At 33.8% G+C, this 9,157-nt stretch overlaps 1 pseudogene; it reads left to right on the top strand.

Annotated features, from left to right (window-relative positions):
- The first annotated feature begins 5,993 nt into the window (after window positions 1-5,993).
- On the top strand, window positions 5,994-7,454 carry LOC148947030 (uncharacterized; annotated as a pseudogene).
- Window positions 7,455-9,157: the final 1,703 nt, after the last annotated feature.

The following is a 9,157-nucleotide window of genomic DNA, read 5'->3' on the forward strand; positions in this document are numbered from 1 at the left end:
TTTTAGAAGAGCTGAAATAGTTTACAGGTCATATGCTGAAGTGACTAACAAACAGGAATATAAAGAACAAGTAAAAATCAACGTGCCCCTTAAGGATAAAGAAACTGGTCAGATGCAGCAAAGAATAGTGAGTAATATTATAAACAAGATTGTGATTGGTCTAGTGTTGTCACCAGAAATTTTAAGCATAGAGAACTTGCGTCTCAGGGAAAAAGTAGATAAACTCTGTAATTTTATTGAAAGTTTGGGAATCATGCAAATGAATAGCAGCCTTATTTTGAATCAGTGTGTAAGTAAATGACCGTTAAATCATGCATAAAAATTATGTCTTGGAATGCAAGATCATTAGTTAAAGTGAATAAGGATTTAGTACTAGACTATTGCATTAAGAATAATATTGACGTGTTTTGCATTCAAGAGACTTATTTGAAAAACCATATATAAATCCGTCATTCAGAGACTATAATATAGTGAGATTAGATAGATGAAATAAAGAGAGAGGTGGGGTGATTATTGGTATTAACAAGGAAATCAACCACATCCAAAATTATTTGTCAATACAAGGGGATTATCGTATGGAGATTGTTGAATGCAAATTGCATCTTAAAAGCAAAGTAAAGCTGAATATATTCAATATTTATATCCCAGACGGTAATTTACTTTTAAGTGACTTTAATTTACTTTACGGTAATTTACTTTTAAGGTCTAGAAAAAATTATAGAAACCGTACCTGGAGGGGAGAAACTAATGATTATAGGTGATTTAAATACACACAATGGTCTTTGGTGTGGATGCGGAAGTGATAATAGAAATGGGAGAACAATCTTTGAATTTTTAATGAAAAACTCAGATATCTGCCTGTTTACTCCAAAGGATTTACCAACTAGGATCAACAGCAGAACAGGAAGATCAGTGACCATAGACTTGGCCATAGGATCAGCTTCATTGGCACCAAAAGTATCAGTAACAAGTGACATGGAATCCACCCTGTATAGTGATCATTTTCCCATTATGGTAGAGATTTCTCAAGCTAATAGTGTATGCAAAAATCATGAAGAAACTAGCAAAGTAAATTTAAAGAAGATTAACTGGGAAGATTTTACGAATAAATTACAAGAAACAGACGTTCAGTCACAGGTGAATGGTTGTGAAGATGTCGATGGAAAGATAGATGTATTTCAAAACTCACTCTTAGGAATAGCACAAGAACTGGCTCCAAAAAGTAAAAGAGGTCCTATTCATCCCAAATTGAGTGTTTGGTGGAACAATGAATGTACAGTTGCAAAGAAACAGCTGTTAGAGGCAAGAAGAAGGTACAATCAGCTTCCAAACTTTGAAAATATTTTAATGTGTCAAAGAAGATATGCAGTCTTTAGGCGCCAAACAGTGGAAGCAAAGAAAATTTCGTATCAAGAATTCGTGGAGAAGTAGGATTTTAGACAGCCTGCAAGTAGAGTGTACAAAACAGTGAAAAAATTGATTACAGGGAAGACAGATGATAATGGTAACCCACCCTTGACTGTTAATGGAGAGGAGTTAGTGGAAGAACAAGAGAAAGCCAATAAAGCAGTAGATTTTGTAGAGTCAGTGATTGTAAGACCAGACGATTTTAAGGATGATGAAAAATTTACATTTGATTCGCAATGTGTCATATGAACCTGTCGTCTAAACTAAGAAGCTGTGAATTTTTCTTTTCTTTTTTTTTGTTTTATGGATCGTTTTCAGTGTTTTCTTGATTCTCGTTTGAAATTAGATGTTATTCTAAATTCAGCTACCGGAAGTGATAAAGATATGCCTTATGTAAATAATCTACCTGAATGTGATTATTCTTCAGGCGAGTTTCTATCGGATAAAACAAAAAGTTGTGATTTTCCGATCAGATCGTTACATGTAAATGCCCAGGGGATACAAAGTGCATTCAATGAACTGAAGCTTTTGCTTGCATCTAGTCCTATAGACATTGTTGGAGTTTGTGAAACTTTTCTGTCTGCTAATACACCCCTTACAATGTTAGATCTGCCCGGGATGAAGTGCATTTCGCGTACAAGGTGTCAGAATGCGAGAGGAGGTCAGATGCTTTATATTCGTGATGACTGGTCTTTTAGTATTCTCAGTGATTTTTCTGTATTTGATGAAGGGTTATGTGAGACTATTTTTGTTGAAGTTGTACCTTTGGGCTGTAATCCATTTATTTTTGGGTCTGTTTATTGATCTCTGCCGGGTAACCCAAAAAGATTTTTTGAAGTTTTTGAACCGCTGTTGAAAAATCTGGAAGCGTTGAAAAAACCGGTTATTATTTTGGGTGATTTTAATTTTGATCTTTTGAATCTCGATGTTGGAAATAATAAGGAGTTTTTAACTATGATGTTGTGTTCTAATTTTCTTCCAAGTATTTCTCTGCCGACAAGAGTTACAGCTAACACAGCTACATTATTAGATAATATATTTTTTTTCTCCTGTTTTATTTGATGCTGAAAAATCGTCAGTAATTTTGTCTGATATGTCAGATCATTTTCCGGTGAGTGTTCTTTTAAATTTAAATAATAGTAATAAACAACATCGAGATTCAACAATGAATAATTCAAAAAAGCGATATACATGGATTGATAGTAAAGTTCTACGTCAGTTAATTGGTGACCATGATTGGAGTTCGGTTTATGGCTCAGATGACGCAAATGCTGCGTTTTCAGATTTTATTGATCAAATGATGCGACTGCGGGTTCGGGCTTCTTCAACACGAGTTTCGCATGGAAAGTTTGCGCAGAAATTTGACCCATGGATTACTGAAGGTATTTTGGCATCGTTAAAACATAAAAATAGAAAATTTAAGAATTATTTAAAATTACAGACACCTGAGTCGTTTGAAGAAATCAGATTTTATAGGAATAAGTTAAAATAAATTATAAGACATGTGAAGAGAAAATATTATAAAGAGAAATTTTTTGTGTATAAATCGGATATGAGAAAAACATGGCAATTGATAAATGAAAAGAAACGTCCTCATAGTCGTAAGAATACTAGTGTTAATTGCCTTGTTTTAAATGGGGAAAATGTTACAGAGCCCAATGAAATTTTAAATGCTTTTGTAGATTATTTCAGTAATATTGGTTCTAGACTTGCATTGACTATGAATATGCAACTGAATTCCCCTTCTGTTCCAGTTAATGAGCAACATGCGGAATATTCGTTTTCTTTTTCTGAGATTAAGCCTCATGAGATTGAAAAAGTTATTCTGAAGCTTAAACGGAGTTTTTCTAAGGACGAATTTGGATTTTCGGCTCAAACCGTAAAGCAAATAGCGTCAAGCATTTCACCTTTGCTAGCACATATTTTTAATTTATCACTTATGCATGGGGTTTTTCCTGAACTTTTAAAAAAAGCAAATGTTATAGCATTACCTAAAGCTGGGAGTTCAACTGACCCTTCAGATTATAGAGGCATTTCTCTACTTTCGGTTTTAAGCAAAATTTTGGAAAAACTTGCAAATAGTCAATTACAAAAATATTTATTTGATAGTAAGATTTTACACACGTCTCAATATGGTTTTATAAAAGGAAAGTCAACTGAACTGGCAATTCATGGGCTTTTACTAAATATTAATGATTCACTAGATGATGGTCAACACGCGTTGGCGATTTTTCTTGATGTCGCAAAGGCGTTTGACACCGTAAATCATTCGTTGCTTCTTTTTAAACTAAAGTCTTATGGGTTTTCAACACAAGCTGTTAATTTTTTTTCATCTTACCTTTCTGGGAGATGACTAGATTGTGTTGATAAATCTCGTGATCTCTGTTCCGAAACTTTTTCCAATTAATTACGGAGTGACTCAGGGCTCTGTTCTTGGGCCTATTCTATTTATTCTTTTTATAAATGATTTTCCAGAAGTTTTGCCTCTTTGTAAAATTATAATGTTTGCTGATGATGTAGTAATTTTTGCTTCTCACCGGGACCTATCAGTTCTTTTCCAGAACCTTGGAAGTACGTTGCTAACTGTATCTGATTGGTATTCAAGGAATTTACTAGCTCTTAATGAAAAAAAATGCCAGTATATGTTAATTTCGCGAACTGGATCAGTAGTGTCAGATACCTTCTCTCTTTTTTTGAATGGTTTTGAATTAAGACGGGTGGATCAGTTCAAATATCTTGGGATTATTTTAGATGAAAATTTTTCGTTTCATAATTATGTAAAAACACTGTCGTTAAAAATTTCCCCGAAATATTGGCATGCTCTCTCGTCTTTGTCACTTTTTTCCTAAATCTATTCTAAAATCTATTTATTATTCTTTTGTCCACCCATATTTTCTCTATTGCGTTTCGGTTTGGGCATCTACCTTTCCGTCTGTTTTCAAATCTCTTCAAATACTTCAGAATAAAGCAATGAGGATTCTTTTTAATATTGATTGCAGAACTTCAGTTAGACACCTATATGGGACTTCAGGAATTTTCTCTTTGGACCAACTTCATTTAATTTCTATCTCTATTATTTGTCATGATTATCAATATAGTAATTTACCTGTAAATTTCTCCGGCATTTTCTCAACTAATTCTCAATTTCATAATTATCATACTACGCATCGTTCAGACTTTTCGTGCGAAATTCGCCCGACATCGAGAGCGGGATTCAGCATCCGTCACATTGGCCCAAAAATCTGGAACTCAATTCCTGCATCAGTTCGAGAATGTAGCAACAAGCGACATTTTCTAAGACTGGTGAAGAAATATCTTATGACATGCTAAGCATTTTTTTCATTAGGATTTTCTTTTTCGTTGTTGTAAAATTTAGTTAGAAAATGGCTGTGTATTTTCGTTGGCAATATTTTCAGCGCTAAAGTATGCCACCAGGCATGTGCGCTGTTTTGTGACATTTATTTATGTACGTGTTATAAATAAAAATATTCTACTCTACTCTACTCTAATAAGACTCTCTAAAATGATATGGATTATAAAATGAAATATAGAAAATTATATGGATTATAACAGATATTTTACGGTAGAGGAGTTAAAGAATGGGATTCGAAAGTTACCATTAACAGCACCAGGTTTATACATGATTTACCCACAGTATGTCAAACATTTAAGTGACAAATGGATAAAAACATTGTTAGAAATTATTAACAAAGCCTGGGAAGACGGAAAATTTCCATAAATATGGAAGGATGGGGTAGTAACTACGATTCCTAAACAAGGCAAAGATAATTCAAAAATGGAAAACTTAAGGATGATTACTCTACTACCTGTGTTAGGAAAAGTTTATGAAAGAATGGTTAAGGCTTACATGGAAAGTGGAAAGAACAAACACTTTGAAAGATGTTCAATGTGGGCTTAGAAAGAACATATCTACTAGAGAAGTGTTGCAAATATTTGTAAATGATGCAGTATATTGTTTGGAATATAGAAAAATCGGTTTAGCAGTTTTATTTGATGTGATTAGTACTTTTGATAGTGTGGTTCATCAACATATACTAGAAGGAGTGATTGCAGCAAAAGTTAGAGGACGGTTATTAAGATTTTCTTATGATTATTTACGTGAACGAGAAGTGACAGTAAAAGTGGGTAAAGCATATTCGGAAAGAAAGGTACTGAGAAAACGTGGCGTACCACAAGGCTCCTCATTGGGGCCAGATTATTACAATATATGTGAATTTGATATACCACTGGATACAGGAGAGGATAGAGCTGGGATTTTCGCTGATGATAATGCAAAGTGGATAGTGTGTGATAGTGTTGAGGAGGGGCAACGAGTGGCCCAGGAGAAAATAAAATTAATGGAAACGTGGGCCATGGAGAATCGTGTGAAGTTTTCGGTCGAGAAAACCAAAGCAATGGTAATCACGCGAACAAAAAAGTATTCTGCTCTTTGTCTTTTTCTAAATGGGGAACAAACTGAAACCGTGAACCAATTTAAATGGCTTGGAATTTCTATTGATAGAAAGCTGAAGTTTAAGGCTTATATAATACAATTAAAGAAAACATTTGCCACAATGTTAAATATTATGAAACTGCTGTGTGGAACAAACTTTGGGCCAAAGCCCAATTAGTTTATGGGCTTTTACGTAAAATAAATAAATGCGAACTTGAAATATTATGTACTAATTGACATGTCAGCGTCTAAGTCCTTGTTAAAGAAGCTGGAAAGTATTCAAGACAATGCTTTAAGGACAGCTTTCGGAGTAAGAAAGAAAACTTCGCAGAACTTTCTCGAATCCGAAAGTGGGGTTGGGTAGCTAGGTAGTAGGAGAGACGTAGCAACATTAAAGTTCTTATAGAAGACATGGATATCTGACCAGTTAAATTCAATTAAATCGAGAATGCTAAAAAAGGGAAGGTTGTGGTGTTCATGGAAAAAACTATTCGGTATTGTGAGGGCAAAGGAGATAATGGAAGAGTTTCAAATGGATTGTCAGTTGACATCAATGTTGGGAGTGTCCAATATGTTCATAACCCCTCAATACAAATCCATCCCATACCAGTGCAATACTGAATTTGAAAAGTGGGATAATCTAGATTATGATCAATCATTCAAGATGACAAAAGAAATACAATATCTTGACACTCTGGATATCTTCACAGATGCATCCAAAGTGGATAATAGAGTGGGGGCTGCTTTTGTAATTCCCTCCAAGAATATAGTTAAATTGATTAAATTAAGTGATGCAACTACAGTTTTTCAAGCAGAAGTAGTTGCAATAGTCAAAGCAGTGAGATACATAATAGATTTGGGACACACAGGTGAAAAATATAGAATTTGTTCGGATTCAAAAAGTGGTTTGGAGGCAATCAAGAATATTTATCTAGCAAATAAAGTAGCTCCTGAAGTGATCTTTTGCCATGAGGAATTACAGAAACTACTGTAAAAGGGAGTAACCATCATATTGGATTGTGTACCAGGGCATGCAAACATCAATGGAAATGAAATGGCTGATACTGTTGCGAAACAAGCATCCATAGAAGATGGGCAAACATTTGTAGATATCACACCCAGGATGGTTAATCAAATTGGAGAACTGATAAAGAAATTGAGAATAAACACATTCGAGGACAGCCGTGTGTTCTCAACAAATATGTTAGTTATACAAAAAGGCAATACAAAAGGAATACAAAAGGAAAGAAAGGCAATTTGAAAAGAAAATATATGGACCGCTAAGTAAATCTAAAGCCAGGGTGATATTCAGACTAAGGTCAGGTCATGCAGGAATTCAGAAATATAGAGCCCGTTTTTATAACGAAGATCCGAGATGTGCATTTTGTGGAAATGAGGAAACGGTAGAACATCTGTTATTTGAATGTGCTGGAACAGAAGCCAGGAGGAAGAATATTAGACAGTTTATTATAGAAAAAGAATTCGACAGAGTAGTGACATACTAAGTGAAGTGGGCTTGAACAGTGACTGTGCTGATGGACTTAAGTTGATATGCAAGTTTTTAAAGGATATTAATCAGATACATCTTATATAAACCAAGTAGTATAGTGATTACAAGAAACCTCCCGAGTCCTTGCAGGAAGAGAGGAGGAACCATCCATTTCAATTCAATTCAATGGTTTATATATGAGTTGCCTAATAAATGAGATTTAATTATTATAAATAAATATTTTTGGAATATAACCTATTACTCTTGAACAACTTATTTATAAACTAGTGATATATTTCTAACAACGTTTCAATAGCTTAACTGGTGTTGATAACTTCTTTGCATGGTTACAAAAATGAAATACCTTTGGGGCCCCTTTAAGGGCTCAAGATGCAATTTGCAACAGAAGCAATTATTGAATTAAGAAAGAGTATAAATAAGGTATCAAATGATGTTTCCACTTTCATCCTAGCTAAATTATAGTGCCACCTAAAATTTTACATTTTATTCAATGTAATCTTGACAATTCAATGTTTGTGACTTATACAACTTTTACAAAATTAATCTATAATGAAATAGTAGGCTAAGTTTGAAACAAAAATTTTGGTAAAATTCTACTTTAGCTACTTTTGGCTATCTTGGAAAGGGGTTAGGTATGGAAAATGAAACTTTCAGGGATGGGGCTACAGGTTAAAGTATGTCCCGGGAAGGTATTTTGAAGTAACTACCTCCACTTCTTCTTCCTCTAGAGGGTCCTGAAAGTTGCCTACATGACATGTCTATACTTATTGAAATTTTGACAAAAAAACACTTTACCTTAATTTTCAGTTATCAGTTTCTTTTTCTGTGGCTGTAGTTCTGAAAATGCAATTCCTGCTATTTGAGTAGAATTTTAAGCCACATCAATATTTTTTTCAAAATTTAGGAAATGTATTTGCACATATTTAAAATGTTATAAATTGGGATTGAGCAAAGTTGTGAAGCTAAAAACAATTTTGTTGTACTTCATTTAAGCAGAAGATCTATTTTTAACTTTTATAACACACATAGGTTATTTTTAAAGGTCAGCACCCTTTAGAGGGAGAAGGAGTGGAGATAAGTACTTCAAAATACCTTCCCGGGACATACTTTAGCCTGTAGACCCATCCCTGAAAGTTTCATTTTCCTAACCTAACCCCTCTCCATGATAGCCAAAAGTAGCTAAAGTAAAATTTTACTAAAACTTTAACAAATTTTTATCTCTAAAAAATATACACAGAAAATATTATTGTCCAGGGTCTTAAAATTGAATTTACAAGAAAATTGATTATTATATTCAGAAAGAACATAAAATATAGCATCAAGTGGTAGTGTATGTTCACTTTATTTGTAGGTCAGTAATATAAACTGCTGAATATTCACCCATATATGGATATCCACTCTTTGACTATTGGAAAAAATTAGCTTGTAAGCTTATATAGAATGGTACTATCCGATCTCCTTATAATTAAAAACATTTTAGTCATCTAGTTGGAAAATTTGGCCCATCAGTATAGGAAAAATCTAAATTTGTCAACTTGTTGACAATAAATGTTGCCCCAGCAAAACTTATTTTTTCCCACTAGTTGACTAATAACTTCTCCCCAGCAAAACTTAATTTTTCCAACTAGTTGACTAATAACTTCTACCCAGCAACACTTAAATTTGCCAACTAGTTGACAATAAATGTTGCCACAGCAAAACTTAATTTTTCCAACTAGTTGACTAATAACTTTTCCCATCAAAACTTAATTTTGCCAACTAGCTGGAAAGAAACATTTCCCCAGAAA

Source organism: Artemia sp. Qi Xiang Cuo, chromosome 11 (assembly GCF_049724085.1).
Source record: "Artemia sp. Qi Xiang Cuo chromosome 11, ASM4972408v1, whole genome shotgun sequence".
Lineage (NCBI taxonomy): Eukaryota > Metazoa > Arthropoda > Branchiopoda > Anostraca > Artemiidae > Artemia > Artemia sp. Qi Xiang Cuo.